This window comes from Camarhynchus parvulus, chromosome 1 (assembly GCF_901933205.1).
Source record: "Camarhynchus parvulus chromosome 1, STF_HiC, whole genome shotgun sequence".
Lineage (NCBI taxonomy): Eukaryota > Metazoa > Chordata > Aves > Passeriformes > Thraupidae > Camarhynchus > Camarhynchus parvulus.
This window is the reverse complement of record NC_044571.1, coordinates 59,349,095-59,369,982: the sequence shown is the minus strand read 5'-3', so window position 1 is coordinate 59,369,982 and position 20,888 is coordinate 59,349,095. Positions and strand designations below refer to the sequence as shown.

The 20,888-nt window shown below is 42.0% G+C and overlaps 1 protein-coding gene across 4 annotated transcripts in view; it reads left to right on the top strand.

Moving 5' to 3' along the window:
• The window catches only part of ELF1 (E74 like ETS transcription factor 1), an 87,718-nt gene that overhangs the window by 8,671 nt on the left and 58,159 nt on the right, over positions 1 to 20,888 (top strand). For 2 of the 4 annotated variants that reach the window (XM_030946172.1, XM_030946135.1), the window contains exon 1: positions 13,416 to 13,492. The exons of 1 other annotated variant lie outside the window; for it this stretch is intronic. The gene's annotated coding sequence lies outside the window, so the exon portion shown is untranslated. Of the gene's footprint in view, positions 1 to 13,344; positions 13,382 to 13,415; positions 13,493 to 20,888 lie in introns of those variants that run through there. One more of the 4 variants, XM_030946162.1, reaches the window with a different exon arrangement.

The following is a 20,888-nucleotide window of genomic DNA, read 5'->3' as shown; positions in this document are numbered from 1 at the left end:
TAGCTGCTTGCTTTGCCTCTGGAGGTACATTTTGGGGCAGTCTAAAGCAGAGGTCAGACAGAACAGATTTTCAGGGCAGCATGTTTTCAGGATGTTGTTGGCGTAAAAGGTCTTCCTGTGTTTTCTGCAAGAAAACCATTATGTTAACCTTTGTAGATGTTGTGTTTTGTCCCTCTGAAATAAAAGCTGAATCAGAAGTGGGGGTTTGTAGTCTCTGTTTTATCATTGTGTGTGACTAGCAGCTAAAAGGTCAAGCCATACATGAGACTGTTACTGTACAAGCCTTCATTGTTTACTAGGTAGGCGGGGTTTTTCTTCTTTTCCCAAATCTATACACATTAGTTAAAGAAAACTACTAATTTCATGTTTTCTTGAAGGAAAACAAAAAGGTATTTTTAGAGAGAATGCCTTTCCTGTGGAGAATTACTGCAAAATACTGTGTTCTTCACATACTTTGAGATTCAGACTAGGTTTCAGATCTCATGTCTTTGCCTCAACACCTATCAAGAATATTACTTTTAAAAAATTCTTTAAGCGTTTAGGTCTCCTGGATTCACACTTTCCTTGTTTCAGATTGACATCAAGACATGTAGCAGCATTAAGTGTAATTAGACACTGTGTTGTTTGTTGGAGTTTCTGGTGTATGATGTGGTGGATAACCCTATCAACTCTCCCATCTTTTTTTGAAGTTGGAACATGTATGTTCAGATAAAAGTTTCTATTCTGTATATGTCATTATCAGACTGAGCAGTAGTCTTGCTATAGGTGTTTCAATAGGCAGAAGTATTTTTGCAGGTGTCATTTAAGGGAGAAAATGCATAATTGTGGTTCTTTTGCATAGCACTGTGATCATCTTTGCAGGATGACTGCTTTTTAGCAGAGCAACCTATCCTAAATGGGAAGTATTAGGGAAACCATGGAATTTGGATACTGTGTTAAAGAAACTGGAGGATGCGAGGGTGGCATTATGAATGCTGTCACTGGCACTTTGTTGTTTGTGCGCTCCCACTTTCTTACCTAGTTGCATTTTCAAATCATGGCTTTCAGTTTGTTACTGAAGTGGAGACAAGTAAAAATAAAAATTCCAAAGGGCTTTTTTGGTTTCTTTTTTCACTGTTCTGGGGAGGAGTCCCTTTTTTGAGATTACTTGTTTCATGTGCCAGAAATATATTACTTACCATCTCCAGATAAGCAGGGAGGAAATTACGATTGTATGTGGATTCTGACTGGAACATGATCAGAGCTTGGGTGGCTTAAAAGCAGATGTCTCCATGCTTTTGCTCTGGAGAGCCACCACAATCAAATTTTCCTATCTTTATTACAAAATGTATTTGAATGTTCATTTATATGCCTGAAGAATAGGGAATAGAGCTGGAATGAAAGAAAATAAGGTAAAACAAATTAGAAAGGGAAAGAAGTAGAAAAAGGCAATCCAAACTGGCTTTCTCCTTCTAACTGGAAGAACATGAGCCAGGGAAATGAGACACAGAAGAAATTGACTAGTCCCACTGGTAAAGTTGTGGTAATTTAAACTCCTATTGAATAACTGGGAGCTAGATTAGGGTTTACAGAAGAATGTTGAGTTTAATTGATTACCTGTAGTGAGAAATTTACATCCCTCTCATCCAGCTTAATGTGTGGATATTTGTTTACTGAAGGATTTTTTTGTTTCCTTTTTAAGAACAAAGTGTTACCTTTTGCTAAATGTGAGAAAAATGGACTCAAATCTGAATGCTGCTACCAAGTAACATTGAAGACCAGTTACCTGTAATTACAGCTTAAATGTCTTTCCCCTTGTATCCTGAACATAGTGTGATGTAGTTTTGAGGAGATTAAGAGCATGAAGCATGGACAAGCAGTTTTTTCACCTAATTAATGATCAGATTTTCTAAGTGAATGGTAGCCATCAGTGAAGCACCAGAGCTTCTCCAGTTGGATATGACCAAGAGTTCAAATTGAAGGTCTTCCAATTCCTTTTAGGCAGTCTGGACTTACTTTGCTGTGCTTTACAAAGGAGGAGGGAGGTACAGAAAGCCCCAGGTGGTTCTGTGGGGAATCAGGTGTGGTTGTTAGCTTGGAATTGGTGCCAGTGATCAGACCTGAGGGGAAAGTAATGGGGAAAGTGAGGCAGTAAGGCCCCGTCAAGGAGGTGGAGAAAAAAGGTAAATGAATTAGCAGCCTGCCACCAGCTCTGTTTTATCACAGTACTGATATTTGTTCTTTTTTTCTCCAGAGGATTTCAACTCTTTGCACTTCTGGCGTTTAATAAAAGTGAAAATAAACGGATGACAATGAGATATCTTTTGGGGGCTTTGCTTGCATAGCTAGCTGAAGTATATTTCTGCTCTGCTCAGAGTCAGAGAGATGGTGTGGATGAACAGGTGTCCAATGTCAGGTTGGGTGGGGCTTTGAGCAACCTGATCTAGTGCAAGAAGTCCCTATCCATGGTGAATAGGATGGGCTAGATGATCTTTGAAGGTCCCTTCCAACTCAAACTACTCTATGATTCTGTGATATTGATGGCAGGTAGGAGCTTTGTAGCTATTGGAATATGATCCCCATATTACTGGACGGAACGTGTCTGGGCTTGTCTGACCCTTGCTGCTTGACCAGAGGCGGCAGCTGTGGTGGTTTCACCTCAGAGACACCTTTGGCTGGCTGGATGTTGTAGCTGGCACTTGGAACAAGTCCAGACATGCAGGAACTCAGGTTTTACCTCTGATGGAGAAGCTTTTGACGAGGTGAAGGTGAAAAGGAGACGGATTCTGCAGAGGGTTTAATCCAGAGTTTATTCCAGGATCACAGATCTCTGAATCTTGGTAACAGCTCCAACAGAATCCTGACCGCATGGTCTCAGTGTCCTTTTAAGCTCTGGGGGAGGGGGAGGGAGAGGGCGGGTATGGCACCAACCAGGTGGGAGGGGGGAGTCTCAGGGGACAAGTGACATTTGGCTGGGCCAATGACCCCAGGGCTGAGAAGCATCTTTTGAACTTCACCAACCAGACGACGCCCTTGCTGGAATGTTAAGATTGACGGACAGCACTTAGCAAGGGGGCAAGGGGAGGGGAAGGGAAAAGGTATTGCCACACCTGGGAAAGGACTGGGATAGCTAAAACGTAAAATTGCATCACACTGCAACACGTAGCAAAACAAAATGTCAGTAGCCCTGTGGAGAAGGACTTGGGGGTTCTTGATGGACGAAGAGCTGGACATGAGCCAACAAGTGTGCACTTGCAGCCTGGAAGGTTGATCACATCCTGGGCTGCAGCAAATTCAGCATGGCCAGCAGGGTGAGGAGGTGATTCTCCCCCTCTGGAGATCCCAGCTGGAGTGCTGCATCCAGCTCTGGCATCCTCAGCAAAAAACAAAACAGGAACCTGTTGAAGCAGCTCCAGAGGAGGACCATGAAGATGATCAGATGGCTGGAGCACCTCTCCTGCAAAGTCAGGCTGGGCGAGCCTGGGAAAGAGAAGGCTCCAAGGAGACCTTATCGTGACTTACAGGAAGGAGGGATAGGGACTTCGTATGTCAGATAGTGACAAGAGGCAATGATTTTAAACTAAGAGCGGGCCAACACAACTACTAAATGATTACACAACATTTCCCCTATTCCATTGTTTTGCTTTGTCTGTGTAGATTACCAGCTTTTTGCTGCATTAGCTCTGACCTGCAGATCCTCAGGTCAGGTCTTCAGCCTGCTCCTTTCTGCCTACAAGCATCAGCTGCTCCCTGGGCACTGTACCTGATTTGTACCCAAAGCAGGGTGCTCTCTCCTCTGTTTTCTCTCTATATGATCTCCAGTTGCCATTTCACCACAAAAATGCACATCTGCATTTTCTGATGATGCAGGTAGCATTTTTCCTGTGTGGTGAATTTTCTAATGTGTTGTATAATTTTGTTTAATAAATCCTGTACCTCCAAATCTGACTTTTGCTGGAATGGTGCACAAATAATATATTTGGGTAGCTTTGAAAACGTTCACTGGATAATGTCATATACTTGAGTAGAAAGGGGCAAGTTAGTACGTTTCAGTATATTAAGGAAAATTTGTATATTTTCAGAAAATTAAGTAGAAATAATGCCCCTAACACTGTTAGAATCACCTGGAATCACAACCCTGAGACAGATTGTTTAGGATCTTCTGGGGAAGCAGCAGCCTGCTGCATGCAAGTAAGGATTAGCAATAAAAGAATTAAAGGGTGCTTGTTTAGGGTAGGGGAGCTCATTTTCTCATGAAACAGAGTAGCAGGAAGTAAGCTGCTGCTAGCTTATGCAAAGCAGCAAGGGATCATATCATAAAACCAACAGGCCTGAGGATCAGAGCAATTAATGAAAAAACCCCAAAAAAGTAATTTTCTTTACTCTTTCTCCTTCCTCAGTAAGATCATTGACTACTGTCATAAAAAAGGTTGTTTTAATTATTGTTATTCTGAATATTAAAATTAAATTAGTTTGATGTTACTCTTCAATTACTCACACAGGAAGATGTCTGTGCTCTCAGTCACAAGTGGTATATTTTTGTCTGTTATGCAAAGCTGGAAAACATTTCTAATAAGTCTTGCTAAAAATGGGGAGCATTAAAAGGAAAAGTTCAAGAAATAAAATTAGTTACAGAGAAGCAGTAGATGAAACACTCTGAATTGAGGCTACTGTGCTAGAATGTGAACTCCTGTTCCTTGATGGTGGGGGGAGTTGAAGTCACTCAATTCTAGTGGGGTGTTTTTCAGAGCATACGTATCTTAAAGGCTGATGGACCTTCAATAAATGCAGGACAAAATGGATTATAAGTTTAAACATATATATATTGAAATGCTAAAGAGACGAAATTAGACTGAAATAATAACTATGAATTATATATAGTACTTTGAATGTAGCATTGAGAATATTAAGCCTTTATGACAGGTTATTTGGGGAGAATATTGAACTGCTTCCATTAATAACAGAATGACCTCTGTCAGTAGATAGCAGGAGGAAAATCACATGTGGGAAACTGTGCCTGCCATAATGTCTTCTTGTTCTCTTAGCCTCTGCTTTCCAGTTTGGTTTCAGGGCTCCCTAGACCACAGAACCAAGAAAGATGATTCCTGGGAGGCTTTTGGAAAGCACATCATAGTAGCAGCAATTCTCTCTGGAGCTGAACCTCCGTGCCTGTTTAGGATATGTCTGACTGCTGTACCTTGTTTTTATGGGCAAGTGACAATAGCAGAGATAATGGTTTGGTTTCTTGGACTGATGCACAGGATCTCAGTCCTACAGGATTTGCTGGTAGGACTGCTTGCCTGGCTGAAGATGAGCACAAAGATGGAAATTGTTGTTTTTGTGACTTGAAATGTAGCTGAGAGATAAAAATGTTGGCCTTCCAGCAGCCAGTTTCCCTTTCCAGCAGCACTGAGCTTCTCAATACCCCTCCTTTTTGTGTCCTGCAGTTTTTATTTTTTTTTCCCTCTCTTCTCCATGATTTATGTATTCACCAATTGGTTAATGTAGCATGTATTTGGATAGGTAAGCCTGCTACTAAAAATATTATTTCCTGAACAAGCAAGTAACCAGGTTGTGTTTCTAGCTAACTGTTCTTTAATAGCCAGGTCTCAGCCTGAGTGAGTTGCAATGGAAAATTGATTCATTCACATGAGCTTACTTTTTTCATAATTTATTTTCTATGTCCTGCCTCTCCAAGTTACCACTTTTATCTTTCTCCATTAATTAGAGCAGCTGGAAGAGCAGTAATAAACACACTTTCCTTTCCTTTGTGTTCACATCCTGAGCAGTGCAGATATACCCTTTTGCATTCTTGTAAGCATCTAAAATATTCGTGGAACTCTAGCTCAACATTTTTCTAAAAATGATGTTTATCTGGATTTCCTTTAATTCCGTGAAGTTGGTCTGCATCCATACAGGGAGTCAGTACAAGTGTTGAAGTAGCCAGTGTGGCCTGCATAAGGTAGTGGGATTGAAAGGATAAAAGAGATCGGAATAGAAGTAAACATTTTTTCATCTGACAGGAGCAGTAAAAAAACTTGCAGTAACCACCCTGACACGTGCATCTGTTGGGTGCTCTTTTTTGTTATTGTCTGAAACACAAATGTGGGTAAATAATTCCCTGGTACTTCTTTAAGACATCAGCAGTAATTTCCTGTAGTGCGGATGCCATTCTGGGACTGCGCAGCCTCTGAAACCTAACTCTCTGGTCTTTAAAAGAAAATTAATTAAAAAAAAAAAGGCAGCTGCAGAAGTGCAGCTTTGGGTCCAGAACTGTCTAGCTAAGGGCGGTGCCTAGCTGTTCTTCCTCAGGAGAGAGTTTAATGGGGAACATTATGATTCCCTCCCCCTCTGCTCCCACCCTGTAAAGAGGCCAAACAATAACAGCAATACTGACACCGCTGTGCTGTAATTTTGGCATGTGTCTGTGCACTGGTGTCTGGGTGTACCAAATACTTTGTCTATGATTAATAGCATTCCTTGCATAGAAACTTCTGAAAATCTCAACTTCATTCTTGATTTTTATACTGATAAATACAGACATTAAAAAATCCACTGTGAACACTGTTTTGGTTTTTTTTCTTCTTCCTAGTATGTATTTATTATTCATGAATGTGTTGCAACACCCCGAAACGTAATGAGTGACTTACAGAATGAGCAGAGGAAAAAAATACAGTTACAACTTTTTAATGAGGACTTCTTAGCCAACTACAAAGTGTCCCAGTTGAGAAACCCCTGTTGGACTATATAAAATTTGCCTAGTCCTCTGTTTTATGTTCCTTCTGGATGTATTTGCAACATAGTGTCACTTAGTATATATTTCTATTCATTCACATCCCTGATTTTTTTATTTCTTGTATCAGGGATTACAACATTCAGACATCAAAAAGAAAAACTACGGAACAACATATTTACAAATAGTTCTGGATTTTGTGTTTGTGTGTATAAGAAAGGAAAAGAGCAAAGGCCAAGTTTACCTTTACTGGTGTAGTAACATCTCTAATGGTTTCAGATTAAGCTGGTATTCTTCAAAAACTATCCTTGCAAGGATTCCAGAGCAAATACAACCATCCTGTTAATGCAGCATAGCTCTGAAGGAGTATAATAGTGGGGGATCTGAAGCTTGTGGGATTATGTTGGGTGTGCTGTTCTATTTCAGTGCTCAAAACTGACTTTCTGGAAAGAATGGTTCTTATCCTTGGAAAGTCTAGACTTTTCTTCCATTCATATGTTTTTGAATTTTATCAGTATTTATAAATTTTCCTTCGTGTCTTGTACCACCTTACCTTTGTGTCTTTCTTGCACAATAGTGGGAAATCTGTGTTTGCTTAAAACCTTTGAGTGCAAATCTGTAGAGAGATTGGCAACCTAATAGTTGTCTTTCAAACCAGCTCTACCAATAAATGATCATTTCATTTGTAAAGTTAAGGATCTAGCATAATCTTACTGCAGTCAGGATTGTACAGATTTGAAAGGAATTTTCAGGGTTGATACACATACTGTGTGAGAATTTGGAATAAACACATGATATTGCTATGCCCTTGTTGGTTCTCTTGGGATATTCAGTAATTCAGTAAGAAAAATGAGTTCATTTTGACTTTGTTTGTTGCAAGTATGTTGTAGTGAGGTGTTCTGTATATAAAATAGTGCTGCCTTTACAAGGCAAAGCTGAACTTGGGCCTTATTAGAATTATACTATTTTCTGCCTTGTTTCAGATACAGGTTGTGCCTTTTCAAACAGTAAGATCTAGATTTAAAAAAAAAGTAAATCCAGATAGAGTTAGCTCTTTGTTGGTATAAAATGCATTCCTCTGTCCATTTCCATCTGATTAGTTGCCTTGTAGGGCGTGTGCTGGAACAGTTTCTGCAGATGGCATTCAAAGATTTAAGGAAAGTTGGCCTTTTTGTGGATCAGTTTAGTGACTCTAAATGAAGAACTGGCAATTAGCAAATTATAAGTGAGTTGGATTTTAGGATGCCAAAGCTTTAACTGTCTGTCTGAGAGTGCTTACCAATAGCATTAGGTGACGCATGACAATTTTTCATTTTTCTCCTGGGAAAACCTGGTAACATTGCATTGTATTTTGAAAATATTTGCAGATTATGGTTAACTCTTTTTGTTTCATTATTTTTGTGGGGTCTAAAGCTCACTGAGAGTAGTAGTGTGGGGTATAAATTTGTCCTGTCTCTATTTTCGTTTCTTTGCGTGACTTGCCTTTGAGCTGTGGGTTTACAAGCATGACTTCTGTCACACCTACTGGCAGGGGTATTTATAGGATGTTAAATAACTTTCAGTGCACTTTCTGAAACAAACAGACAAAGAGTGTGCAGAGAGAGGACAGAATAAGAGGTAGCTCAGGTCAGAAAGCCATGGGTTAAGCAGTATCTCTGTCCCTTCCCTCTGCCTGTAGCATTCCCAAGTAATGTATCTTTTTTTTTGTGACTGTTGTGCAATCATGTGAATCTTAGGGTGAAAAATTTACCTGAGTGCAGTCCCAAAGTAGTAGTTATTACTGCCACAGAGGGAGGTCTGATGTCTTTGGCTGGCAGTGCTCATCACAGTCTGATCTAGTTCAAGAGCAGCCAGTATTCCCCATCCTCCCCAGTCAGCTTTCTGCCACAGTAAGGCATTTAAATGGATCAGTGGAAGGTTTAACAGGTACCACATGGATCAGATCCAGTGCAAGGAGAGGATGGGAAGGAAAAATGTGGGTGGGATTGGTAAAGAAGTGCTAGGGAGAAGTTGGAGCCTGTAGTTTCTGGCTGAGAGTGAATCAGAGATTACCCTGTGTCAGAGCTGTATCTACTACCTGGATTTTTGAAATTCTTTTCCTCGACAGCTTGCTTGTCAGTAGAAAGGAGAACATACCCAGATTTTAAACAATTCTCAGAAATATTGAGAAGCAGTACTTCTCAGCAGAGGCAAACAAGGAAGGAAGGAAGGAAGAAAGGAAGGAAGGAAGAGTGAGGAAAAGTAAATTGGCCTATAGGTTTGCCATTGCTGGGATGTGACCTAGGAATACCTTAGAGGTGATCCAAGAAGAGTTTGTGCAAGGCTGTACAAGCTCAGGGGTTTGTAGCTGTGTGGGATGTTGCGGTACTGCTGGCAAAGGCAGCATCTTTGCCAAATCTGCCTTCAGTAGGAAACACTGGAGGCACAGTTGGAAGGACAAAATGGACGAGGTTCAAGCTGCCTGGTGCTTGATTGTGAATCCATTTAATTTCAGACACCTCTCTAGCCCTTCTGCTACCAAGGAATCATTTCTGGACTTCTGCTACCATAGACTTGGGAAATACTCCATTGTATATTTTGAAAGATGACATTTACTATCTGAAGGATTCCAGTTAAACACAGATGGCCAGGATACCTTCCCTCTCAACTTTTGTACAGTACAGTAGCCTTTTAATATGTACTTTGTTTACTATCACCTTTCCTTTCCAACAATTCAACTAAAGTTCAGAAGATGAGCACAGTATAAAAGTAGACTGTATTTTCTCAAATTCATTGTGCTCTGCTTTCACAGTGTGCTCTAAAATATCACAGAACCCCGCCTTTAAATTGGAAATTAAGAACTGATAGCTGCTTTCCAGGTGTCATCCACATTTCTTCTCTGAGATTATTTTCTATTGAAATCTCTGAAAATGCAGGTTTGTAGATGGCAAGCAGTTGTCTTAAAAAATATCAGAAGTGTATTGCCTGAATTTGTGATTAAGTTTTTAAATAACACAATGGTACAAATTTGTCTATGCCTAAAGTCCTCCTTCCTTTGGGCATAGGAATAAGCTACCTTATAATCTGATGCAATTTCTCCATGCGTAAATATTTAGGTCATTATGCATCTGGAAGCATTAGAAACCCACAACAGTGTCAGCCTGTGTTCCATGGGATCTACCCCCATGGAAGGTGCCAGCCCACAAACCCAAAGTACCAGGGCAGTAATACTGTGATAGATGCATATCATATTTATTGGATTAAAATGTGATAGCATTGCTACTAGTGAGTGTTTCTTGGTGTTGTGCACAAGGAGAAAAGAAGATACAGGAAGGTATTGTGCACAAGGAGAAAAGAAGATACAGGCTGTTAAGACTTGGGTGGAAGCTGGTTCAAGTGTTGTCCTTCCATATACAGTTGGGCATATTGGGCATATCCATTGCTCAGGTGTTCTTTGGGGCTGTGCTTGTGAATGGGATTGTTGGAGTTTTTCCTTCCCTTCCAGAGATGCCTGAGATGAACTATTTTGCAAAGCTTGAGATGCTGTGATCCTACAAAAACAAATTCAAAGTAGAAGCTTCTTAAATCCAATCTTAAGACAGAGTTTGATGAAGCCCCAAGTCTGTATGAGGTGATTGTATGAGCCCGAGCTGGGAGCAGGGTGGTGGGATGGCCTCTTTCAAGAGTGGAAAGGAGTTACAGCATCTTGAGCTGCATTAGGGATGATACCACAGGGTGCTACATAATTGGGGGCTTGCTAAGGCTTCTCATGGGGTGAACTTGTGTATAATGTAGCAGAAAAAAAGCCCAAAGAGTTTTGGATCTAAATTTTCTGCTCCCTTTCCTTCATCAAAACAGTATTTTCTCCTCCCCAACTGCCATCCAAAACCAAAAGCTGAACACATTCACAAACCTTTCTTTTGGCTTGTGTTTATGAGACTAAATGCTATGCCTTTCAGGTGGTGTGTCCTCGCATGGTTTCGGTTTCAGGCTGCCCCTTGTGCAGCTGCTTTGTTCTGCTCCTGTGCCTCCTGGCAGCCCATCTCATCCCACCCTTGCAGACCTGTAGCTTTCAAAGCCACTTGTGGAGGAGGGAGGCGATTACCAAAGCAGGGTGTGAAAAAAGAAGCAGCTTGCTTGAGTTCTTACTTGAGGCCAGCAGAGGTGAGAGCCATATCCAGGTCTCTGCCAGTCCAAGCCCGCTGGGCTGCACTGCTCCCCTTGGAGCACATGATTTGGCATGTGTTTCTCTGGGAGATGGGGCCAACAGCAATGTGAAAATTGTACTGTGCATTATTAATTTATTTATTTATTTGTGCAGCCTTAACTTTCCTGCTGGTGGGCTCTACCCTCTGCCACACTGTGTGACTGCACAAATATTTGCTCTGGGAAACAGTGGGGGGAGTAGCTCAGTGCAAGGAATATGAGGCTGGGATGGAGTGGAGGGCTAAAGCTGTTTAAATTGGCTTAAGCTGTGCTGTTGGTCAGTGTCTAGCTATGTCTTTTGGGCAAATGATGATCTAAGTTTCGTGGAAATACTCATCCCAGCAATGGGCAAGGTCACTTCTTCTTCAAGCCAAAATTATAATTAGCAAGAAACCTGATACAATTCCAGGGATGAACATCCACCTGCATTCTCTCTTGCTAAATATGTTTACATTTTACATATGCTTTTAAAAAATACTGCTTCCAAATTTAGCTTAGAAACAGCAAAATGTTTGCACAGCTTATGCTAATACATCACTACAAAATGATTTTTGAATTGAGTTGACTGCTTGGATAAGAATGTGTTGTTTCTTTCCTCTCTAAAACATAACTGTTAGACTTTCTTTAATTATTAAAATGGTGCTCTCCCTGTGCCAGTGTTACAGTTCCTTGTAACCGCTGTGCACCTGGGTCAGATTTCTTCCCTCCGTGCCCCATGATTTACAAAGGGTTTTGCAGCACAAGAAACAAATGCTTTTAGATGTAAGATTGGATTAGACTTAAGTTGTTGGAGAGAAGGAATATACATCTGTTGTGAGAGGTGGAAAATATATAATAACTAAAATAATGACACAGTGTTTTCTCCTCATGGACTTTTTTCAACTGAGAAATACAAATGAAGTCATATTTTGATAAAGAGCTGTAGTGAAGATATTTTAGTACTGACTTAATTGATACTTTTAATCAGTAAATCATAAAAAGTGTGCTGCTGCTTCTTTTTTCAGATCTTTCACTAAAGCAGGCTGCAAAAATAGGAAAATAAACTACATCTAATAAAGTCATATATGGGTAACTGCCCTTTAAACAATAAACTGAGACCAAATTTTGCTTTTAAGTGCCATACTGGTGTCATAAGGACTCAATTACTTGGAAGTAACCCCAAAATTTTCTTCTTGGTAATTAAGCATAACCAGTAATTTGAGATCTTAATGTTCATAAAACTATGGGTTTTATGCAGCACAAAACTTGTGGGACTACTGGTTAATTATTATTGTGAGTGTTAATGACAGCTGTCCTGAAATACGTTTGAATTTATCTCAATGTGATTGCTAGAAGTAGCTTCAGGTTTTTCTTACACTCATCTTCCCTGCTCATTGCCAGGTTGCTCCTGCTGTTTCCTCGCCTCCCAGCTCCTTGCCATGCCGTTGCACCCTCTCTGGTGGCTGTGTGGCTTGGGTCCCTGTGCCATGCCTTCCCTTATGGCCAGTGCACTGCTTTGGACTCTGCCCTTCTGGGCATTTGTGGGAAACCAGCGCACATCCAGCCTGCAAACAGAGCATGAGCTTACCCTTCCCACAGAAACAAGGTGGAAGTAGCTCTGTCCTCACCGTCTGTGCCACGTTTTTAAAATCACACTTCTGTCAGGCCTTTCAGTGTGCCCTATGCAATCATAGAGCCTGTCCCAAGCACCTACACTGCTGAGGGCTAGGTGGCTTCCAGTGTATTCTTTACTAGGCACAAGGCTTTGTTTAAAGAACATGAAGAGCGTATCAGAAATTTACTGGGAATCCCAGGAACCCTGGCTCTGCCATTGGCTGTCTGTCCATGTTCCATTGGACTTACTCAATTCACTTTCACTCAATTTCCCCAAACATTTTGGCCTTCCAAAGTTTCACTCTTTTTCAGGAGTTAACCAGTTTGGTGTGAGCAAGATGATATTGGTTGAAAAGATGAGATGTTCCTCAGAAACGTGTTTGTTCATTTAAATTAGGATGAGAGAACACAGTCTTAGAGAATGTGCCAGGGGAGGTTTGGACGTTAGGAAGAATTTCATCACAGAAAGGGTGGTTAGACATTGGAATGGGCTGCCCAAGGAGGTTACAGAGTCACCGTCCCTGGAGGTGGCACTTGGTGCCATGGTCTAGTTGACAGGCAGGTTTTTGGTCATGGGTCAGACACGATGATCTCAGAGGTCTTTTCCAACCTAATTGACTCTGTGAATTATTACTCGTGGAGGGGGGCGGGGCGGGATGTTCCGTAAGGATCGGAGGCAGCAGCGGGGAGCCGGGCGGAGCGGGACGGCGCGGCTCGGGCGCTCCCCGCACACGAGGGAGCCGGGCCGAGCGGAGCCCGGGCGGGTCACGAGGCCGCCGCCGGCCCGTCCCCCCCGCGCCCCGCCGCCACCTGCGGGCCGGGCCCGGCGGAGCGCCGGCCGCCGCCCCGGGGCGTGTCGTGTCGTTCCGAGCCGAGCCGCCCGGCCCCGCGGTGAGTCACCGTCCGGGGCCCGGGCACAACTTCCCCTCTCGACAGGAGCCATTTTAGCTGCACGACGCTGCGGGGAGGCCGGGGCGGCGCCGCGGGCCCCGCGGCCGGGCGGTACGTGCTGCCCGGGCAGCGAGAGCCGGGCGGGAGGGCCGGGGGGACGCGGCGCTCCGGGCTGCGGGCGGCGGCTGCCGCTGCTGCCTCGACGGGCGGCCGCGCCCGGGGCAGCGCTCCGCAGCCGTCGGGAGAAACTGCGGGAAAGAGGGAACTTCTGGAAAAACGCAGCAGCAGGGAAAAGCGAAATATAAATTGGGCCGTGAGTAAAGGGGCGTCTCGGGGCAGCGGCGCCGTGAGCTGCCTGAAGCTGTGCCTGTTGCTGCGGGCAAAGGGCACCGCGGCTGTGCTTCTCCGAGCAGCGCGCTGCATGTGTGACAGCTGGCTTGTAATGCTGCTGCGTTTTATACTTTTGTCTCCTTTTCAGCGTACGGGGGTGCCAGGCTGGCTGCCGGTCGGAGCCGTCCAGCCGCCGCTCACCGGACTGTAAAATTCACGTATTTTATTTATTCTGAAGCTGCGTGTGCCTGGACTCGGCTAGCATGGAGCAGGGCACGGTCCAGAGCGATTCGGGCAAAGTGTTGGCTATCACCGCTGCGGCTTTGAACGCCTCCGCTCCGCTGCTGTTCGCCCGGTGTGGTCCGTGGTGACTTTAAAATGGCAGATTTAAAATGTCATTTCGAGGACAGATCATTCTGTGCGCCTTTAAATTGAAGTTCTCTTTCTGCCGAAACAGAGCCATTAACAGCAGCCGCCGCGGCGTCGTTTCAAAATAGAAGGAGTTAAGTTGTTATGCGGGCAGGTACTCACCTTTTCCTGAAAATGATTAAGAAATGGAAGTTATGGTGATGGTGTACATGGCAGACCAATTAGAAAATAGGTTTAGTGGTAGTTGTAATGAGAGAAGAAAATCTTGGAGGTAATTGTGGTGCGTCAAATTGCTTCTTAAACTTTCAGTGGATGAAAATCACCTTGATTCTCCTAATTATGTACTTCTGGACTTTAGCAAAGTTTTTGAAAAAGAATCTCTGTTTCCACCTTTATTGAACGAAAACGTTATTTAGAAGTCTTGTCTGAGTGTATAACTTTGGACCGTATATTTCCGTCTGTCACCTGAGAAATCCAATTTGATATCTTCTTACTGAAAATTAAATGACAGGGCACTTGAGCTGTTATGCACAAGGGAATACTTTCCAGGTTCATTTACTGTCTAGAGCCTGTGTCTGAGAAGTATAATGGAGTCTTGCGTAGTACTGTGATCAGTCGCAGGGGAGGGAGAGGGAGGTAACCATTAAGTAAATGGTCATGTTTTGGGTGAGGCTGTCTCTTGTCTTCAGCCTTCCGAGTGTTCAGCCGTATCTTCCTTTGGCATCTTACAGTACAATATGTTTTCACTATCTTTTCATTTTACGTTTTGGTTTTTTTTCTTTCTGAAAGCAGCAAGTTTTGCAACTGTTTGGGGGATTTATTTGGCACATCATTACATGTTGAAAAATCACAGATAAAATTACAGAGGAACTACTTAAAAAAAAAGAGTTAGTAATAGAAGCTTTTTTCTGAAAAATTCTTATATATATTTGCATCTTTCTTTTTATCATCATGACTTTCATTTTCAGATCCTAGGGCTCTCTGCTTGCAACTGGTAGAACATGACCGTCCCTTTCCTTATCTCTTTTCTCCCCTTCTTTCTTTTGCACCAGACCCTATTGAGACATCCAACCCTAAAAACTTGAGGTTTTAAGTTTTTCTTTTTAAGTCATCTCCCAAGCTGCCCCTGCTTATCTTGGGAAGAAAGCTTTTTCTTTTCTAAAGGGTAAGTGGTCGCTGCTACTTTCTCTTGAGCAAGGCTTCACAGAGGAGCAGTTCCTCTTTGAAGGCAAAAGCCACCATGTTCATTCTCTTTTGCTGCTGTACAAGAACTTTGACAGGGCTGTGGACGCTTCTGTGGTACAGTGGTGGAGCTAGGAAAAAGTGATTTGAAAATCCTCCCAAGACTTACGGATGACAGCTTGGACAGATCTAGAAGGCAGAGAAGCTGCAGAGATTAGAAGGTACAGAGAAATGGTGTTAGTTTTTGTATAGCTGAAGCATGTGTTTGTCTCAAAAAAAGGAAAAAATTCTCACCTTCCCCCCCACACCCCCAAGGCAGGGATCTTTCAGTTTGAATTGTTTGTGGTTGTTGAGAGAGCCATGGGAGTGGTGTGTCATCAGATGCCAGTTAGCTTGAACATTATTTCCAGATCCCTGCCTTTACAGAAGTGTTGGTTTTCTAATGTGCTTTTTTCTTATCCGTTGAATATTAGAATTGTAAAGTCCGTGGTCTTGGTCCTCAAATGAGAAGGAAAAAAGAAATAGACATCCAGATTTGAAGAATGTTGTTGGCCTGGTATAGTCTGATGTTTAAGGATTGCTGAAAACTCATACTTTGGTTGTGTGTGTTACTTTTTAGACAGTTGATGTATGGAAAAAGCTGAATACATGAGGTGTATTTCGGCACAGCCATATTCAAGGGAGGGAACTGTAGCAGGACTGTGCTCAGTGAGCTCATAGAAAAGAAAGAAAAATGGAGGATTTCCCTCTGTGTCAGAGGAGAAGCTGTGATCTCCAAATTATCTTTCTCTTCTTGCAGGTGTTAGCGAAAATTTCTCAGCTTTTGCTTGCAGATTTTGTTGTTTTCACTGACAATTTTCGTAACTCACTGGAGTTTGTTGGGTGTGTGAGAAGGAGCAAGGACTTTCCCCCACCACAGTGATTCAGCACAGGAGTGGCAGGAGGTGGAGTTCACCTTTCCAGCCTTGGTTACAGTCTGCACCATAAGCTCTGAAACTTTGCTACCATATGCCAGTGATTTATGGTGCTTATAATTTTAATGCCACTGACATGTTTTAGAGATTATTTGCATTCTTAAATCTTGCTTTCTTAAATCTTACCTAAGTGTTTCTTCATAGATAAAGTAGTTGACAGAGGCTATACATATTGGAATTTTAAGTCTTTTGCTTATCAAAAGTCTGCAGCAGGCATGTGAAAGGGTCTGGACATTTTTACTTTTCTGACCTGACCTGGCTAATCTATGTAGAGGTAAAAATGATTTATTCTTCAATATAAGCCTGTCCTTTGGCAAATCTTCCCACAGTCAGTGTGTCAGTGGTTGTGCTGAGAGGATCCCATTGGCTAGGGACCAAAGTTTATGCATTCTTGCCTTGGTGTGCTTTAGGCTGTACCTGTCAGCCATCTTCAGTGTTGAATCAGAGGGCTGGAGCTCAGGTCATTTATTTGTCTTTAAAGAGATCACTCCCCTTGTGTCGTGTGTGAGTTTGTACTAGGTTCAAGCAGGCTTCAATGTGAAACTGATAGTAGTTTTGTTAGCCAGGAAAGAACCTCCAATTCCTAAATTTCTGTGTAAAATTTATTTCTCTCTGTATTGGGGGAAAATATATTATGGTTAGGATAATTTGTTAGGAATAGGAATGGTAAGTGCGCAGGTTGGAAACTGTGGGAAAGAGTTTCTTTGGGATGGATTCAATGTCACTGTCTTCATCTATAATTAGACATTTTAGTCTATTTCTAGAACACCCTATATTTAACTCATCATCAACATTTCTGTGTGAATTTACCAAATACATTTTTTGTTTTGAGGGGAACGTACTGCACTTCTTGAATATTGCCGTTAGCGCACTAACGGTTTCATCGCTTCATTTGTGAGCTCCTTCCGCATTTCCCTCACCTTCTTGCATGGTAGTGGTTTGACTTCTAAAGTGGGCTCAGTATAAATGTCATACCACACAGCTCTTGAGTTCCTGTGTTGGAAGAAAGGAGTGAGCTTGGGTGATGCAAATTTTTGCCTGCTCTTGAGAGAAAGAAGCATTTTTACTTATTGTGGCTGCATATACTGTTCTGTCATGCTGTATGTTCCTCTAGCGTTACTAGTGTTTTTCATGAGTCCTTTGACAGAGTGAATAAAGCTGACAGATTAGAAGAAAACTACCTTGCTCTTCTGAGCTTTGTATCAAGTCACTGCTGCTGTTCTCCAGTTTTCAGTTATCTTGGTGTTTATTGGGTTTTAAGTTGCAGCTAGGGAAAGAAGCAGCAAAATATGATTGTGAAACTACAGTTACACTTTGTGATACCCAGTGCTGAGCACTGTCAGAAAATTAATGTTTAACTTGCCCTTCCAACCAGACTCAATTTCAAGTTAAAAGCAAGTTGACAAGGATACTGTCAGTTTCCTCCTCTTTGTGCCTGCTACATGTGCTGCCCTACATAATTTTGGAGCTAACAAGAATAGTTTCCCAAGGATGTGATGACATAGTTTGTTTTTAGTGGAGGCTGTCTTTCCAACCAGAAGATGACCCTCTTAGGAAGAGCTTTCATGAAAACTGTGTCTTGAAGGCACCAGGGCTTGCACATTGTCTACTGATGACAGAATTTGCCTGGCATTGTCCTCGGATGTGGTGGTTGCATTATCCACTCATCCTCTTGATGCATTTTCTGTTTTGTGCTGTCACTCCTCGATCTCCAGAGCCTCTGTAAAATATTTACTCTCTGTAGCTATTCAAGCTTTGTCCTGATGCCTGTAAATTAAGCATGCAAACTAGAGTATTAGCTATCAAGAAAATAATTGTGAAGCTTATGGGCAGTGGAGGGCAAAGGATTGCAAACTGCACACGTTGCAAGAATTCACTTCTCTCTCTCACGGTGCCTCTGAACCAGCTTGTGGAGAGCTCTGTGAGCCCAGCTAAGGGCTCCAGGTACTCTTGGTGGTGAGCTATTGAGAGGCCATCCTGTTAGTTCGGGTTTTTTTAAAAAGACCAACTAATGTTTATTTCAAAAAGAGAAAAGAAGGAACTGTAGAGAGGAAGCGTCTATTTGGGGACCTTTTTTCTTTACAGAAAAAAGATTGTTTAGTCATATGAATGAAAATGAAACTTTCTGTGTTGAAAAACAGTCTGAAGTTTGCTGAGGATGGCTTGTAGGGTTTTCAAATGTGTGGGTCCTTTTTGGTGAAAAAAGTGTATTTATTTTAGTATCAGTTCAAAGCAACAATGAAATAAGTTGCTTTTGAAACAACTAAGTGAAACACAGTTTTAATTTGTCTGAACAGGCTGTAATCTGAGCAACCTGATTTAGTTGAGGATGTCCCTGCTCACAGTAGGGGGGTGGACTAGATGACCTTTAAAGGTCCCTTGTAACAACAACTATTCTATGATTCTTACACAGAAACCATTAATTTAGACTATTTAAATATGGACTATGAAGGAATTTCCAGAGGAAAAAAGCAGAAAGAAAGTTACTTTTGGCAGAATATTTTCCTATTTGGGCACTTCTGAAATACATATATCTGATTATGAATGCTTGATGTAATGCAACATTCTACCATTTGTTTTTATAAAGACCTAATTGTCTTTTAGTATGGTCCTTCAAATGACGTGTATTAAATCTTGTTTCAGTGGTACTGGACTAGAAATAATTCTCAACAGTAAGAAATATTGAAAAACTTTTGCCAAACTACAAGAGAAGATCTTGGACTTAAAAACTTTTTTTTTAAATTATAACAGGGGCATTTGCAGAAAAGTTTTAATACTTTCGAAGCAATGTAGCTAGAATGGTATATTTTGTGTAGAGATTCTGGTGTTTTGTAATGTCTAAAGTGTCTCTTATGGATGCCATGTGTTCAGGTGGCTTCGGAAGCATTTTGTTAATTTGAACTTTTACACTTCATAAACAGAAAAGCTGTGATAACATTTATTGATATATGATAATGTGAAATCTGTGCTTTTGAGGGGAGAGGTGGTAGCAGTTATTACTTGCAGAGAGCTAGCTGGGTAAAATCCCATTGCCTTGAGAGAGGAAACCCAGGACTACTGATGCATGCATGCTGCACAGATGCAACATGTCAGTAAAAAAAGGAAATTGAAAAAAAAGTCAGTGTGAAGTTTGGTTCATTTTTGCTTCCTTAAGTGAGGATCTCTAGGTGGGGTGAAACCTCTGCTGTGAGGAGAAAGTAGTTTCTTTCTGACAGAGAGTGCCTTCAGAGAACGTGTTACACTGTCTGTTGTGAGCAAGCCTGGTATTTATTAACTAGATGGGACAACAATGCTAGTGCCTTGATGCTGGCTCTGGTATTTTTGCATACCGTGTGCTTACAGAGCTTTGGTGCACACTGAAGATTCTTCAGCCTCACACCAGTTGCTTTTTCACTCATAAGTGAAGGCAGCGTGTGTAACTTCCCTGCTGGCTTGGTGGCACAATCCATTAAAGCCATGCAGCAGTGGTTTGCATGGATGTGCCCTGGAGCACAGGAGGGAGGTTTAGGCTAAGCAAGTTTTACTCGGATAGCGAACTCTCCTGGAGGTGATGGGTTGTAAATCCTTAAACAGCTCATTTAGCATCTGCCCAGGCCCTTAGCTTGCCCTTAGGTAGGACTCAACAGTAAAGCTGTATTAGTTGAGGTAAAGTTGCAGTTTAAACTCTAGACCGACATTTTTGTGAGTGTGCGAACCTGCACCAGTCTAATTTAATTTAAAATGTGCCTTTAGCAAAACAGTCAGAGGTGGGCATGGTCATTCCTGGATGTTTTCTTGGCAGGAGCACTCATCCAGCTGCTTGAGGACTGCCATCCTCATTTTTTCTCGCTGACAGCATAGATTGTTTTCTAGTGCTTTATTGCCTTCCCCTCCTATCCGCAGACCAAGCTGCTTGTGAGAGCAACATTTCCTTATCTGGTTCAGCCAAGATGAGCCAAGTTGGCAAGTCAGATGTCAGTGCCACAGAGGTTGCTGGGCTGGTTGATTGAACCAGGTTAGGGATTGATTTCAGAGTGGTGGAGTTGTGGAGTTTGTAAGAGCTGGGATTGAGCAACAAGGGGAAGGATGAAGTAGCATGGTTGTCCTTGGAAATGGACCACATTTCATGGCCAATGCTTCAGCAAAGTGATACTTAGGATGATTGACTTAACACTCTTCTACACATCACATCAAAACTTGTTTTCCAATGAATTATCTGAACACCACAGCTGGATGCTTCTGATTGAGAAGAAGAATGTGTTAACTAATAAATTAAATATTGCCCAAAGTTATGGAAAGGAATAAACCTTGATAATATAAAATGGGAGGAAAAGGTGTTTGCTTGTTAATTTGGGATCACATGCAAATAAAAGCTTTTGGTGAAGACAGAAGCTTGGGCTTTTTTGTTCTTTTTACTTCTGTGAGAAGAAGGGGAAGGAAACACAGGGATGAGAACTACATTGCTGCAGTTTTGAAAGAATGTTAACTTCTTGCTTTGTTTAAAAATCTTTTAGTTATTCCTGTCTGCTAAGTCAGGCTATTGAAATGAAATAATGACCTTTGCTCTGAGCCTGAAACAATGCAGAAGAAAAGCAGGTGTTTGAGAAGATTAAACCTCTTGCCTCGGCTAAGAAGTGTTCTGGTAGGGCTGAGGTTCTAAGGGTGCCATATTC